Genomic DNA, 17,443 nt, shown 5'->3' on the forward strand with positions numbered 1-17,443 from the left:
TACACCTTTAAAGGTTTTTAAATTGTTTCTTATCTGGTCAAGTTGAGATTTTTAAGAACCTCATTTTTAATTTGTAATAAAAGTTTACAACTTGATTTTTTCAAAAAAGTCAACAAACGGCAAGCACCCATTAATAAAGGTCTTAAATAATAATAATTAAAAAAAGAAAATATATTGCCTACTAAAGGAGAAATATTTTGTATAAAATTTAAGTGACTATGTTACAACATGATTCCTATATAATATTCTGATTATGTTTATATCTTGATTTAAAAATTACTAGAGTATGGGGATTTTCAATGGAAATATAACTAAGATGTCCTGTATTTAACTAAGGTTATTCACAGTTTGGCTTGGAAAATGATGTATCAAAAGGTACAGATTCATCTATTGGTCAGTTTTCTTCAGTGACAGAGTGTGTGTGTGTGCGCGCGCGCACGCGTGCGTGGTGTGTGTGTGTGTGTGTGTGAGAGAGAGAGAGAGAGAGAGAGCAATCAGAGGGTATGGAGAATCGTTTTGTTCAGAGAACTTGGCCCGAAGCTTCTAACAATGTCTTAACGAATCTCCTGGCATTGGAATCCAAGCATTGATTTTTATTAAACTTTGGAGGTTTTGCAATTCTTGCTGAGCTGAGGTCAGAGCTGGTGGAGGGTTGCCCAGCTGCACACCCTGATAACCACAGCCTCTTAGTATATGGTCTTAATAGCTAGTGGCACCTCCTCTTCTTCCTCCCTACCGTGACTGTCATTGCTTCAGAAATGCCCCCAAAATGGCACTAAATGATGTGCAAACACACCAGATGGATTGCTAATCTCTTTTCGAGGCTTCCTTAATGGTGCATTCATAGCCCCTTGGAGCAAACTCAATTTCTCTCTGTGCACTCTATTTCCACTTTTACCATTCTAGAAGAAATCATTTTGGCAAACGCATTTTGTGACTTGGATGAAAGGTAATTTATACAATTGCTTACCTACTATGACAACAAGCAGCGACTCGAGTCACAGGAGGATGGATGGCTATTCATCAGTCACAGCTAAGACACATAAATGGTCCCGAGCCTTTTATGAGGCTTGAAGCTGTGAACTTGAGAGCTACTTCCGGCAAATCTGGTTTCTTCAGATGGGGGCAGGGAACAGGAAAAGAAAAAAAGTCGGCTCTTTGGATCTTCACCTTTACACTGATCAGCAGATCTTTTTTTTTTTTTTTAAAGATTTTATTTATTTATTTGACAGACAGAGATCACAAGTAGGCAGAGAGGCAGGCAGAGAAAGAGAGAGGAGGAAGCAGGCTCCCCGCTGAGCAGAGAGCCCGATGTGGGACTCGATCCCAGGACCCCGAGATCATGACCTGAGCCGAAGGCAGCGGCTTAACCCACTGAGCCACCCAGGCGCTCCCTGATCAGCAGATCTTAAGAGAGCCTGAGATGAGCCCAAGAGAGGATAAAGCTTAGATGGTACCAAGGCCAGATGCCACAGCGCTAAGGTCACCTGGGCCAGGGACGGAGCTGTGGTCCGGACCCTGAGCCACCCCCAACAGAATTCCAACTCTGCTCAGAAATGTTGCTTTACACATCAAGCCCAGTAGAGCTGAACATTTCTGAAATATATTTGTATTGATAATTAATTAGATTTCATGTATATTTTATTTTTAATATATATTAACAGATAATTATAAATATAATTATAAATATTTTATTCTATATTACATATAATTTATGCATATAGACGTATTTAAATACATACACATGTACAACTTTGAATAGAGTAGCTCTTCTCTAGGGGGGCTGGATGCGTTTGTTCTAAGCCAATGGTTCTCAAATCTGACCGCACACCTGGGAAGCTTTTAAAGATTTATTTATTGGGCGCCTGGGTGGCTCAGTGGGTTAAGCCGCTGCCTTCGGCTCAGGTCATGATCTCAGGGTCCTGGGATCGAGTCCCGCATCGGGCTCTCTGCTCAGCAGGGGGCCTGCTTTCCTTCCTCTCTCTCTGCCTGCCTCTCTGCCTACTTGTCCTACTTGTGATTTCTCTCTGTCAAATAAATAAATAAAATCTTAAAAAAAGAGATTTATTTATTTATTTGACAGACAGAGATCACAGGGAAGCAGAGAGGCATGATCCCAGGACCCTGGGATCATGACCTGAGCCGAAAGCAGAGGCTTTAACCCACTGAGCCACCCAGGCACCCCTGGGAAGCTTTTAAAATTCCTGAAATGTCCAGGCCTAACCTCGGACCAATTGAATTACAATTGCTGGGGGTGAGACCCCAGAAGCCAGTAGTTTTCTGAGCTCCGCAAGTGATTCTGATATGCATCTAAGGTTGAGAACCACAGATTGAACCGGTTAAGGCAGATAAAGGCACTGGGTCTATAACTTTAGTGCACCTGGGAAAGTTGCTAAAGTGCAGATTCGGTAGAATTGGCTTTGGGGCCCGAGATGCTGTATTCCTAAGAAGTTCCCTAGGTAATTCAGAGGCTGGTGATCCATGGACCACAGGTTGAGAACCCTGGCTAAAAAATTCTACCCCGGGGGCACCTGGCTGGCTTGGACGCTTGATCTCAGGGTCGTGAGTTCGAGCCCCATATTGTGTGTAGAATTTACTTTAAAAACATTCTGCCCCGGAGCTTGTGTGCTTTTTAAATTGTTTAATGTCATAATGGTCTTCTCCTCTCATACAGCTCGCTCTTCTGCCAGTGCCCACGTGGGAGGTTATGGTATGTGGCAGTAATCAGGTGGATAAATTCAGACGCTTCCCCCTCTCACCTCCAGAAGAAACAAGACAATAGACCAAAGGGGTGCTGAGGCACAGAGTGGAGGGTGAAGGGGGACAGACATGAATTGAAGAAGAAGCCTGGCTTGAGTAGGTGCTGGAACGGGAACCCAGACTTGGAGTTAAGAAGTCAAGCTCTTGCAAAGCCAGAATACGGAGTGTGAAAATTAATAAAGGCAAACCTTACTTAGAATGGCATTGAGCTACAGCTTACTTTACATTCCTGGGCAGGAAGAAGTTCACTTTACTACCTCAGCAGGAGGAAGGAAGATTTTCTCCTAGTCCAGCAACAGCTTAACCAATGAGGCACCATCACCCGCCTGAACTCCCCACTTTTCTCCAATAGGCTTTCACTCAGAGTGGCCCCTCCCTATTTTCTCTTTTTTCTCTCTGAAGTGATGTTCTTCTCCCTGGTTCCCTGGACTTGCCTATGGTTTGTCCCAGCTTGCATGTTCCAAATTGGGATCCCTCGATTCCCCCAATAAACCCATTTTGCTGGTAAGGTAACCATGTGTTTTAATTTGAAGCTTAACAGAAGGATTGGACAGCAACACCTCCCCCCACCCCCCTGCCAAACAAAACATAGGATCGACTTAGCCTGGACCTAGGGAAAGGCATCCAGACCAAGGATTCCTGAATAAGCCTCCTCAGCAGTATCCAGCTCTGTCCCCAGCATCTCTTACCTGTACAGCCCCGACAGCGTTTTCTTGCCCAAACTTATGTTTTGCTGACCTCTAGGAGAAAAGTCTGAGCATTGCCATCACTGAGTTACTACAAGGTCAGGGCAAAGGGCTGGAGTGGGAGGAACTGGAGCCATAAGAAAGAGATCCCAAGCGGATCTCCTAGTCGCCTGTGCTCCCAGTTAGATAAGTGTCACGATTTAGAGGATTAACATCAACAGGCAGTCAGCAACCACCTAGTTCAGGTGTTGGGGCTAGACATGAATGGTAGAAACCCCAGAAAAAGCTGGTAAAAAAGATTTCTGGAATGATAAAAAGGATTATTCCATATCAGAGCCCCTTTAAGACAATTGGTGTGTGGTGGCCTTGGAATGAACTTTCTCATATCATGTCTCATCATCACCAATACAGAGTTAAAACATTAGTCGCTAAGCCTGAGGATAGAAGGCAGGTTAATTAAGGTAGAATCATCTTACTAAACTGGATATTATAAGAAGGGCCGAGAGGGTACCTGTGAGCGGCAGGGGCTGGGGGTTAGTATGTGGTAGGTCATTAGGTATTATCATGTAGATAAAGGCTCACAAGTAGGGTGAACACATAGCCTTGAATCAAGACTACAGTGAATTCAAGGATACTTAGTAGGATGGCGTTAATGAAAGGCAATCAGAGCTATGGTGGGGCTGACGTTTATTAAACTCTTTTTTTTTTTTTGAAGATTTTATTTATTTTAGAGAGAGAAAAAGAGCAAGTATGATTGGGGGAAGAGGCAGAGGGAGAGAGAGAATCCCAAGCAGACTCCATGCTGAGCATGGAGCCCGATGCTAGGCTTTATTCTCATGAAACGGAAATTACGACCTAAACCAAAATTAAGAGTCGGAAGCCTAACTGACTGAGCCACCCAGGCACCTCCAGGGCTGATGTTTATTAAGGTCAAGGATGCTCACTCTTCTGATTAAATGAATGTGTGGGTGGTCATTCTGTGTACTTCACTGCTCATTCCACAGACTCCGTTGGTATGGAATTGAAGTGTATAGTCTTTGATGTCAGGGTAATAAGCAAATTGTTACATGGAAAGGAGCATGGATTTTTCAGACTATGGCTCCAATCCTGCCTCTGCCACTTAAGGATGGTATGCCCTCCCCTGGTCTTCTGTTCTATAGTAATACCTCTGTTGGTTGCTTCTGTTGGGAGTGGGGAAGCATGAAATTAGGGAAGGCTTCAGAGAGCATACGCCTAGGTTACTTTCTTGTTTACCCTGAACTTTCCAGAATTTCTACAACCTCAACACAAGTGGAGACTTCTAAGTACAAGCCTTTTGGGGCCTTTCTGCCATTTCCAGCCCAGGGCTAACTGATCCCAGAGGCCCCAGCACTTCCCTGCTCCCTGATCTCATGTTATTCCATATTTTCCACCTCATGACAGCAGGAGAGAGCCAACTGCCTGTGGGCATGGGAAAAGAAGATCAGGAAGGCTTCATACAGGAAGCTGAAGGGTGGACACTGAAAGAAAAGGACATTCCAGGAAGAGGCAACAACACAAATGGTATGATCCGTCTAGCATAGAGACCTAAAGTATGGACATTGGTGCTAGAGAGCCATGGGTTCAAAGTCTAGTCTGGCCATTTTCTAGTTCTTCTAATGATCCCATCCCTCGGGCCTCTCTCACCCCACACCCATCCTCCCTATTCTATGGATACTCTCCTGGCCGCCCATGCTCAGTCACATAGTTGCCCATTCTGAGTATCTGGTCTTCAATGACTGGACAATGTCCTTCTCCATTCCACTTACACTGCGTGGTAAGAACAGTCAAACCATGACTTCCTAGCAATGAGGTCTTGGGTAAATTGCTTAACCTCTACAAGTCTCAGTTTCCTTATTTGCAAAATGGATATGAAAAGTACTCCCTTACAGGGTTGTTTTAGGATTCAATAAAATGCCATGTATAAAATCCTTAGTATCACACCTGGAACATAATAAAGTCTTAAGACATTAACTCACTATAGTATAGTTTTTGCTGTTGAATTTTTACAATATGGGATGAATGTGTGAATAAAAGCTGACATTACTCTGTGAATGAGAATTAGAGAAAGAATTTCCAATCCTGTACATGCAGTTAGGGAGTATTTCTGAGGACTCCAAGGGTCCAAGCTTATTATAGCTAAGTTCTCACTGTCTTCATTCATTCTACAAAGATTTATTGAGCACCTACAGCATGCCAGGGATTGTGGTGATTGTTGGGAGCATGGTGAGAAAGATGAAGTACCACAGTACCACCTTCCACCCACCTGGATCTTACATTCTAAAAGAGAGAGAGAGAGAGAGAGACAGTCCATAAACAAATGAAGAAATAAGCATTAAATCAAGTGACCACAAGCACTAAGGCAGAAGCCAAGCAGGAAGTATCATCTGAGCTGAGATCCAAAAGCATGAGACAATAAGAATGAGTCATGGGGATATTTGATGAAAGAGCCTTCTGGACAGAGGGAAGAAGGAGTGCAAAGCCCTTGAGTTTGGAACACCCTCGATGTGTTTAAGGAACAGCAAGGAGGCCTTATGAGTTGTATAAACTCAGTGTTTCCTTAAAGGGACACAGGGCCATCGATATCTCTATATTTATTTCGAAGTCCTGGATACTGGGAAGTCCTGGAGAAGGCTCAGTGTGAAGTCTGATGATTCTTTGTGGATTCTCCAGTTGCTGGCAGGCTGCTCCTTTCCTGTGCCATGGACCTTGGGGTTATGCCTGCCTTTGCTGCATGTAGTGGGCCCAGGGTACCCAGGAAAGTGGGGGAGGACTTACTTTGGTTCTCACTGTGAGGCTAAGGACCCAAATGAATATACTGGATTTTTATGGGCCAAGGACTCATCCTTCATTCATTCCTCCACTCAACAAACATTTATAGTGTACTTTATTGGGTATAACTGTGCTAAATTCTGTGAAAGGCAGAAATAATTCTAAGACAAGAGGCCCATCCATCTTGAAGTCTTTTTGGAAACATTTGGGATAAATCATAATGTTTTAGAACTATGCAATCCCAGTCTTTAAGGACTAAATGGGGTGAGAAGACATACATATCTGAACAGCTAATGAAATAGTAATTAGTGATAATATTAGCCCTAGATAACTGTAGCAGAAACAGCAATGCAGCAAGTGACGATATATGCTAGCTAAGTTGCTCAGATAATGAAGACTCTAGCAGTTGGTCAAGAGAAGCTTCCTTGAAGTAGAGTGCCTCGGGTTATGCCTTGAAATACATGCAAAGGCAGAGAAGAAGAGAGAAGGAACAAGAAAGCAAAATGCCAATGCTTTGAGATGATTACTCCTGGGAAAAATGTATGCTAAATCAGTTATGCTGGCCAATGCCACATTCTCTGCCATTAGGACCCATGGTCTAGAGCTGTTGTAACTTTTCTAACACTTTGTTCTCTAAAATCTTTATTTTTAAGATTTTATTTATTTATTTGACAGACAGAGAACACAAGTAGGCAGGGAGATAGGCAGAGAGAGAGAGGAGGAGGAAGCAGGCTCCCTGCCAAGCAAAGAGCCTGATGTGGGACTCAATCCCAGGACCCTGAAATCATGACCCGAGCCGAAGGCAGAGCTTAACTCACTGAGCCACACAGGTGCCCTCGTTCTTTAAAATCTTAACAGTTTTGGTGCCTGGGTGGCTCAGTGGGTTAAGCCACTGCCTTCGGCTCGGGTCATGATCTCAGGGTCCTGGGATCAAGTCCCGAATCAGGCTCTCTGCTCAGTGGAGAGCCTGCTTCCCTCTCTCTCTCTGCCTGCCTCTCTGTCTACTTGGGATCTCTCTCTGTCAAATAAATAAATAAAATCTTTTTAAAAAAATCTTAACAGTTTATGCATTCCATGTAATAAGTGAACTCTAACCAGCAAGATAATAGTATCGCCAATTTCCCAAGAACCTGGGCCTAAGGTAGCAATTGACCTCAATCCTAAGTTGCTTCTGGTTTATACAAATGGCTCCAAATGGCCATAGAAAGATGGATTCCCTTTTCCCAGCTTGACAAGGCTGTGAAGGCAGAGGTGACTAGGGCTTTTTTTTTTTTTACTGTCTGAGCAGAAAAATATCTACAAAGACCCAGAAATACCTAGGTCCAGTGGCTTTGGTTGGCTTGATGAAGTTCTTGTTTTGCAGGGTTCCAAGCTGTATGGATGGAGTGGCTATGTCTGGTCAGCTCAGCTCTGAGGGCTTTTCCACAAAGAACACTGCACTCTAGTCTCTTGGACAAAGCTGATCTTTGCTTTTAATTACAGCAGCATACTGAGAATGGACAGGATTCTTACTTTTGTTCTTATGTTAACTCATACCATTCCTTCAGTTTCCTTCCTATTCTTTTTCCTAGAAGATACTTTTGGAAATCCAAGTTCTCAAGATGGTGCCTAGGATAATGAATTCCAGAGATGAGGGGAGGGGAACTCATCTGTATTAGTACTGTTAGTATTTGTGTGCATTGGGTTTTAGCTACTCAAGCTGGGCAAGGAAGCCAAAATCTATCAAGGACTCCTGAAGTTAGAAGCCATAAAGCCTAGTGGTGGAGAGTCTGGTCATATTAATAGCCTATTAATATAATAGCTACCATTTATTGAATTACTTACATGGCACCAGGCTATCTGATAATCTGATCTTTCCAGTACCTCTGGAAGGTAGGTACTATTCGTATTCCCTTTTTGTAGGTGGGGAAACTGAGGGTCAGGGAGGCTAGTTGACATCCCAAGTTATTTTTTTTAAGTTTGTTTAGTTGTTTAAGTTTGTTTAAGTTGTCTACTCTCAATGTGGGACTCAAACTCATGGCCCTGAGATCAAGGGTTGCATGTTCTTCCAACTGAGCCAGCCAGGTGCCCCATTGCCCAAGTTCTTTTTGTTTTTGTTTTTAAAGATTTATTTATTTCAGAGAGTGAGAGAAAGAGGGTGATGTGAGTGGGAGGAGGGATAGAGGGAGATCATGTCAAGCCGACTCCGATGTGGGGCTTGATCCTATGACCCCCTGAGATCACCACTGGAGTCAAAACCAAGAGTTGGATGCTTAACTGACTGAGCCACACAGGTGCCCCTGCCCAAGTTTTTATAACTAATAAAGAGCAGTTCTTCTGGTGGCTGGTTAGTTTGGAGGTCTGAGTCCTGGCTTGATCTTTCTAATTTATGAAGAGCTTTATCCCACTTTCTGCAAAATTGTATGATGAAACCCCTGCCCCATAAAGCAGCTATGAGGATGAAATTAGAGAAGATTTGAGAAGTTTCCTGGGGGCTTACATATAGTAAGTCCTTAGTAAAAGGTAGCTGCTCTATTTTATTTTATTTTTTTATTTTTAAAAATATTTTATTTATTTATTTGAGTGAGAGAGAGAGAGAGCATGCACAAGTGGGGGGAGAGACAAAGGGAGAGGGAGAAGCAGACTCCCAACTGAGTAGGCTCAATCCTAGGACCTAGAGATTATGACCTGAGCTGAAGGCCGATGCTTAACCGGCTGAGCCACCCAGGCGCCCCAAGGTAGCTGCTCTTATTAAGAATCTGAGCCTCAGGTCTGGAGACCATCGTTTCATGATTGTCTCTATGCTGAACCATGTGCAAGTTTCCCTGAGTGGCCAGAATGCACATCTGTGTGTATCTCCCTCATTTGCTGGAACAGCATGCATGCGCCAGTGCAAACACTGGGGTCGGTGCCAATTCCATTAGCCTGGGTAAATTGGGTGGGGAGCTTTTGACAATTGAAGGCATTCATGTAATATTCCTATTGGAATTTGTTATGTGTTAGCAAATTGGTCCTATGGGAACAGTGCTTCTTCAGAAATCCAACGGTTGATACAAAAGACACTGGGCTCTGCAGTGCATTCGGTGATTCCAATCGTAGGGGAGAAAAGGTCCCTTGCAATGAGACATAAGTGCCTTTCTGTGTAACACTTGGTGACTTTGATGGGCAGCTCCTGGCACCCATAGCATTAAGGATTATGTCTCACTCCATCATGAAAATCCTGTTATGCGGCATATGGCGCTTGTCTCCAGATCCACAGACTGTGATGGGGAGCTTATGCAAAATCAGGCCCATGGAAAACCAAACGAAGACTCACAATCGTGCTTTTTCCTCCAACATTGAGATTTCACTTGATGAAAAGCTCGGGGCATGACACCTGACATGGGATGAAGCAGAGTGAATCAGCAAAACCTTCCCTGCCGACTTCCTCTCCCTCTTCACGTTCTCCTCTTAACTAGTCTTTCCTTTATATCAGCTACGTCTTCTGAAAAATATTTCACGTACCAAATCAGTTGTCTCTTCAAGAACATTCAATGGCTCCCTGTTGCCTCCAGCACCAAGAACAAACACTTCAGCCTGCCTCTTTTCCACAACTGCGATCCTCACTTCACTGACCCATTCGGTAATTTTTAAAATCTGGTACATATTTATCATGCACCTACTATGTCCCAGCACAGTGCTAGGTACTAGGGCCATGTCTGTGAACCAGGGACCTGCTGTCTTAGTCGGACTCTTCCGCTTCTCGCTCGTCACCTGGTACCTGCTTATTCTGTTGGGGCACCTGTACACACTGCTGATCCCCTATGGAAATGTCTCCCCTTCTCCTCTCTGCCCATGTATGCTTCTCACCACAGCGGCTAAAACCGCTATCAAAATGCAAGCCTCCCCCACACGCCCCACACCTAGAGGTAGCAAGCAGGAGCCCGGGAGGGCCTGCCTAGCGCAGAAGGCTGAAAGATCCGTAGTCAGAAACCATCTGTCTAAAGCCTTTGTGTGCAAGTAAAAGAAAAAACTCCCAAAGACTTTACATGTGCTAATTCATTTCATAAAGGCTCATTAAGTAGGGAGGAGGAACCCAGGTCCAGGCTAGAATGATCCCTGAAGGTGATAGACAGAAAGTACAGCAAAACTTTTGTTATCACAGACTGTGTATGTGTCTTGGGGTGGGGAGGAGAAGATGCAGGTTGGATTGATGGACCAAAACTCTAGCCATCTTTGGTATGCCATTTTAGTAACATGAATTGCTTTGGAACAAGTGGATAGGACTTTCTCATGTAATTGCATTTAGACTCGGTGATAGAAATGGAAATCTGAAATGGAAACAGCGGAGCCCGTGACAGTCATTCAGCTAATTACATACTGAGTTGTTACTATATGTCAGCCAAGCCTGCCCCCAAACATATGTGGGATCCAGGACAAATGTACAAAGGGAATCCCACGTACCATATGTCTAAAGATTTACAAGTTATAAATTAAGCTAACACTGTTTAATAGAATGTGTTCTGCCTTCCTACCTCAAACAAATACAACCTATCTTTATCACGATGTGGAAGCTCAGGTTCAAGTTTAAAATTCTTGGATTCTGGGGCTCCTGGGTGGTGCAGTCGTTAAGCATCTGCCTTCGGCTCAGGTCATGATCCCAGGGTCCTGGGATTGAGCTCCACATCGGGCTCCCTGCTCTGTGGGAAGCCTGCTTCTCCCTCTCCCACTCCCCCTGCTTGTGTTCCCTCTCTCTCTTTCTCTGTCAAATAAATATATAAAATCTTAAAAAAATAAAATTCTTGGATTCTGTAGCATTCCAGACTGAACAGGACAGCACAGATGGGTCAGCTGTAGGTTCCCAGTCCCCAGCCTGACCTGCTGACCCCCTTCTCTTCCATCCCATCTCTGTCCTGTCTTATGAGGGGCCTCACACATGTGTGTGGATTCCCTGGCCCTCCCGTGCTGTGTGTTCCACCCTTACAAGGATGGACAGGGAACAGGGACCTGCAAAGACCCTAGAAGCAGGCACAAGGCCATTTATTTAGGTAGGAAATTCCTAGGTCCTGGGCACTAGAAGGGAAGGGCACGACTCTGGCTGGGCATGTTTCTTTGATCCAGGGGATTCCTGCTTCCGGGAGCAGTGCAGCCAAAGGAGGGACAGAGCGAGGCTTCTAAAGTATGGGGCCAGGTGCCTGCCACGGCATGGGAATAAGGTGATTCCAATAGGCGCCCTCTCCCCCAGAAACTTAAAACATGGCCAAACAGACATACAGGTATGTAGCCCACTCTAATGCAGTGGGATAAAGAAGCGTTCTCTGGGCTGAAACCAGGAACAAAGAAAGGGATGCAGCAGGGGAGGATGGATCTGGGGAATGGCAAATCCAGGAAGAAGAGCCAGAGAGCAGGCTATCAAATGACTTTTCTTTTTTTAATGTTTACGTTGGTGTTCATTGAGATGTGATTAACATTCGGTCAAGTATTCAAATTGCTACAGCATCTGCAAATTCTCTCTTGCCCCACCCCTTGCCCGTCAACATCCCCTGCCCAGAGGTAGCCACCATTTCCACTTCTGGGGCTATAGATTACTTCTGCCTCTTTTTGAGCCTCATAGAAATGCAATGGTATGATATGTATCTTTGCTGGTTTCTTTCACTCAACAGTGTGTCTGCGAAATCATGTTGTTTTGCATAGCTGTAGTGTGTTCTTTTTCACTGTGGTGCAGCATTTAACGACATTAAAATATGACCTTTCATTTGTCCGTTTTATGTTTGATGAACATCTGGGTTGTTCTCAGTTTGGGGCTGTTACGAATAGTGCTGCTACAGATTTTCTCATTCATGTATTTTAGTGAACATTTATGTCATTTTTTAAAGTTTTTTTTTAATCATTTCAGACTTTAAAAAAAATAGTCTAATTGCCCCAAAACACTTAAAACCTTAAAGTTTTTAAATTTCTTTTCTGTTTTCTGTTATAGAGATATAAGCAAAATATATAGTTAGCCAGTGATCTGTGTTTATTGTTTGAAATAAAAGAAACAGTTGGTCATCAGATTTACATTTTATCAGTGCCTTTTAAAGCCTGTCGTCCATAATTTCCCATTGCTTGCTTGTTTTTCAGAAAAAGCTATAGTTCTGGGGCATCTGGCTGGCTCTGTCAATAGAGCGTGCAACTGTTGGTCTTGGAGTTGTGAGTTCAAGCTCCGTGTTGGGTGCAGAGATGTCTTAAAAACAAAATCTTGGGCGCCTGGGTGGCTCAGTGGGTTAAGCTGCTGCCTTCAGCTCAGGTCATGATCTCAGGGTCCTGGGATCGAGTCCCGCATCGGGCTCTCTGCTCAGCGGGGAGCCTGCTTCCTCCTCTCTCTCTCTGCCTGCCTCTCTGCCTACTTGTGATCTCTCTCTGTCAAATAAATAAATAAAATCTTAAAAAAAAAACAAAAAAAATCTTGAAAAAAAAAGAAGAAAAAACTATAGCTCCTTGTATTTCTAATCAAATATTATTATTGAAACTCCTTTTATCCCTTCTGCATTCTTGAAGCCAGAATGCTTTCTGCCCCCACCCCCTTGAAATGTTGGAGAAATTATCCGATTTCTCCCATGCCTGCTTCTGCTCATGAGCCAAGGCCATGAGAAAAATTCTGGGTTCGGGTCTTCACAAGCCTCTTTCCAAGTGAGTTAATGGTAAGTCTGAGAGTCTGGCTATAGGACCTATAACTCGTGATTTGTAAAGGCCTCGATTTTTAAATGTCCATTGCCAAGTGAATAACCAAAACATACACACACATGTACATGGATGTGTTGAGACCTCCAAAGCAGAAGCATCTTTGCTTCAGGTAGCTTTAATGCAAAAATGGATGACTGACAGGCCAGTTAACAGCAAGTTCCTCCCGTCCAGGATGTTTTATGTATTTCTCACGCTTGCTCTTCCCACCCCAACCCTACAGTGTAATACTTAGTGTGCACAATGGAAGTTTGCTCTGTTTCCCAGAAGACAGTGGTGTTCACATTGAACGTGTTGCGCCATTGCTGCTCTTCACAGTTGCATGTTGCCAAAACACAGGATATTTTCTTCTTCAGGATCAGAAGCCTATCTCACTGAGATAGGCTTTTAACTGCCACCCAACACAACAGGTGCTGAAAATCTGTGGATTCTTACTAAATACTTCTTGCTTGATGGGAAGCAAAATACCTAGGCAAAGGGAAAGACAGAATAGACTATCCTTTGGAAATCCCTGCTACACCATTATTCTAAGATTTTCTCATTGTTTGCCAATCCAACAGCATCCCTAGCTTTTTGTACATTTCATCCATATGTTTCAGATGCATGTATGTTTAAATTACTAAAAGGCAGATTTAGAAAAGCAACCTATTGTCAAAGATCCCTTAGGATCCATCTGATTTAACTACGAACCAGATGTCTCATTTTCCCAGTAGGAAATAGACTTTGAACTTGGAAAGTTCACATTCTGTTTTCTACCCATCTCAACACAGTGAGAGGATTTGCAAATTGGTCAAGTGAGCCTCTTCTATCCCAGAGCATTGGAGCATGGTTTGCATTGTGTGGGCTGTCACAGGAGAATGGGCTCTGTTAGGAAATCTGTGTTCTGCTTCAAATTCCTCTACATATTCAGGATGACCTCTGGGAAGTCACAAGTTCTGGGGGCCTTTGTTTCACCATTAGTAGACAACCATGCCTTGACTACAATGTCAGGTGATAGAAAAGAGAGGTGCAGGATGTTTTCGGCTTGCTGAGGGAAAGATAACCACATAACCCCCAAAGGCAGGCTCTCACAGTAAATAAATCTTTTAAAAGATTTATTTATTTATTTATTTAAATACTCTCTACAGCTTTTTTTTTCCCCGCAATGGGTTTGCTGCCAGAACACAGGTGTCATGAAAACCACCACTCAACCTAAACCAGAATGGGGAAGGAAAAGATTCATATCAACATTGTTGTCATCGGACACGTAGATTCGGGCAAGTCTACCACTACTGGTCATCTGATCTACGAATGTGGTGGGATTGACAAAAGAACTATCGAAAAATTCGAGAAGGAGGCTGCTGAGATGGGAAAAGGCTCCTTCAAGTATACCTGGGTCTTGGATAAACTGAAAGCTGAACGTGAACGTGGTATCACCATTGGTATCTCCCTGTGGAAATTTGAGACCAGCAAGTATTATGTGACCATCATTGATGCTCCAGGACACAGGGACTTTATCAAAAACATGATTACAGGCACATCCCAGGCTGACTGTGTTGTCCTGATTGTTGCTGCTGGTGTTGGTGAATTTGAAGCAGGTATCTCCAAGAACGGGCAGACCTGTGAGCATGCCCTTCTGGCTTACACACTGGGTGTAAAACAACGAATTGTTGGTGTTAACAAAATGGATTCCACTGAGCCACCCTACAGCCAGAAGAGATACGAGGAAATCGTTAAGGAAGTCAGCACCTGCATTAAGAAAATTGACACAGTAGCATTTGTGCCAATTTCTGGTTGGAAAGGTGACAACATGCTGGAGCCAAGTGCTAATGTAACTGACGTCAAGACTTCTAGAGAAAGTGATGGGCCAAATTTTGACATTAAATGACAACTCTTTGGGGAATGCTAATGGACAATCTTGTTTTTAGATGCCTTGGTTCAATGGATGGAAAGTCACCTGTAAAGATGGGAATGCCAGTGGAACCACACTGCTTGAAGCTCTGGATTGCATTCTGCCACCAACTCGTCCAACTGACAAGCCCTTGCATCTGCCTGTCTAGGACATCTACAAAATTGGTGGTATTGGTACTGTCCCTGTGGGCCGAGTGGAGACTGGTGTTCTTCAGCCTGGCATGGTGGTCACCTTTGCTCCAGTCAATGTTACAACTGAAGTCAAGTCTGTTGAAATGCACCATGAAGCTTTGAGTGAGGCTCTTCCTGGGGACAATGTGGGCTTCAATGTCAGGAACGTATCTGTCAAAGATGTTTGTCGTGGCAATGTGGCTGGTGACAGCAAAAATGACCCACCCATGGAAGCAGCTGGCTTCACAGCTCAGGTGATCATCCTGAACCATCCAGGCCAAATTAGTGCTGGATATGCACCTGTGCTGGACTGTCACACAGCTCACATTGCTTGCAAGTTTGCTGAGCTGAAGGAGAAGATAGATCGTTGTTCTGGAAAAAAGCTGGAAGATGGTCCCAAGTTCTTGAAATCTGGTGACACTTCCATTGTTGCTATGGTTCCTGGCAAGCCTATGTGTGTTGAGAGCTTCTCTGACTATCCTCCTCTGGGCCATTTTGCTGTTCGTGACATGAGACAGACAGTTGCTGTGGGTGTCATCAAAGCTGTGGACAAGAAGGCAGCTGGAGCTGGCAAGGTCACCAAGTCTGCCCAGAAAGCTCAGAAACCTAAATGAATATTATCCCCAATACCTGCTACCCCAGTCTTAATCAGTGGTGGAAGAACGGTCTCAGAACTGTTTGTGTCAATTGACCATTTAAGTTTAATAGTAAAAGTCTGGTTAATGATAACAATGCATCATAAAACCTTCAGAAGGAAAGGAGAATGTTTTGTGGACCATTTTGTGTGTGTGTGTGTGTGTGTGTGTGTGTGTGAGTTTTAAGTTATTAGTTTTTAAAATCAGTACTTTTTAATGGAAACAACTTGACCAAAAATCTGTCACAGAATTTTGAGATCCATTAAAACAAAAGTTTAATGAAAAAAAAAATACTCTCTACACCCAGTGTGGGAAGCAAACTCATGAACCCCATGATCAAGAGTTGTAAGCTCCACCAACTGAGGCAGCCAGGTGCTCCTAGACTGGGAGCCTGCTCAAATGTGATTGGGTCCCATGCATTCATATAGACTCCTATGGTATTAGAAGGATCTATAGAGAAACTGTCTATCTCAATTGTCTATCTGGCCAATAAGCTTTTTCATAGCATTTTAATAGACAGACACAAGGCCTCTACTTAAATGCTACCTGCCAACAGACTTCAAGTGGCCCTATTCTTTGTTGAACCACTTTTGCCTTTAGTACCATTTTTCTTAAATTCGGTTGGAACCCACACCTGTGAGGCTTCTGCTTCATGCTCCTGATCCCTTCCTCTGGACTCACGAAGTTCAAGTTCATGCTTTCTTCCACACAATGGCTCTTCAGATATTTGAAGACTGCTCTCATCACATCTCTCCTTCTGCGGAAAAAAGTTACTTTCCATAGCATCAAATTCTATCCCCATCCCAGAAACTTGCTGAACTGAAAATGGTAAGACTCAGGGATCTTTGACATACTCCCGGATATCCCCCTAACAGGAGTCTCATCCAAGCAACATCACATGCACTGTCCTGAGCCAAGGGGATCAGAAGGTGAGACACACCTCCTTGAGCCGTTTCTCATGTACGCTGAAGGGCCAAAAGGACTTTGTGTTGAAAATCCTGTTTGAACCCTGTGGATTCTCGGGTGGACTTGAAATTTATCTGCAGAGAAATTGTTGATAGCAGACATTAAACAAAGCATAAGCTAGACTGATAACCAAATGATGGCCAATCTTTTATGCAAATGAAGGGGCAGATACTTGTTGAGCAGCTGCAAGGCTTAACATTTTGTAAATGAAGATGCTAAGGCATAGAGAGGTTAAGGTGACTCTTCCCAAGTCAAGGACCAAGAACTTGGAAACTGTCTTGCAAGACTTCTGTCTGTTCCACTAAGCCAAACTACCTTCCCTTTCATGTGGGAGGTCAGGAAATATCTTTTCCCAATTCAATCCTTCTTCTTATAGGTGATCTGAGGTTGTTTTGCTCCATAGAAGCACTGGGTGTACCTTTGCTTTCCTGAGCCCTGGGACAAGCTTCTGGATCCTTCCAGTAACCAGCACCTGCGTCACTCACCTCAGTAATGGCTCTGCTGAGACAAGAGGTGTCCGCAAGGTCTGGAAAGCTTTACTTATATCCCAACCCAAACAAACTCAGAGGGATCAGAATCTCTTGGGAGGGTGGGGGTATCAACCAAAAGTTTAAAAGTCATTGACAAGGTCCAGAAGGTCCAGGGCTCACATAGGTCCTTGTTCTCAGAAAGACCCAGCACTAATTTCAATGTTCCATTGCCACCACTTTAAAATTCTTGAAAAAAAATTTTTTAAAAGACATAGAGAGAGTGTGTATGTGAGTGAGGGGGGAGGGGCAGAGGGAGAGGGAAAGAAGGAAAGAAACAAACTCCCGCTGAGCACGGAGTCCAATGCAGGTCTCGATCTCATGACCCTGAGATTATGAC

The 17,443-nt window shown here is 43.8% G+C and overlaps 1 pseudogene; it reads left to right on the forward strand.

The window, feature by feature from the left end:
* The first annotated feature begins 14,115 nt into the window (after window positions 1–14,115).
* On the forward strand, window positions 14,116–15,748 carry LOC122896300 (annotated as a pseudogene).
* The last annotated feature ends 1,695 nt before the right edge of the window (window positions 15,749–17,443 follow it).

The sequence above is a fragment of the Neovison vison genome, chromosome X (genome assembly GCF_020171115.1).
Source record: "Neovison vison isolate M4711 chromosome X, ASM_NN_V1, whole genome shotgun sequence".
NCBI classification, from domain to species: Eukaryota; Metazoa; Chordata; class Mammalia; order Carnivora; family Mustelidae; genus Neogale; species Neogale vison.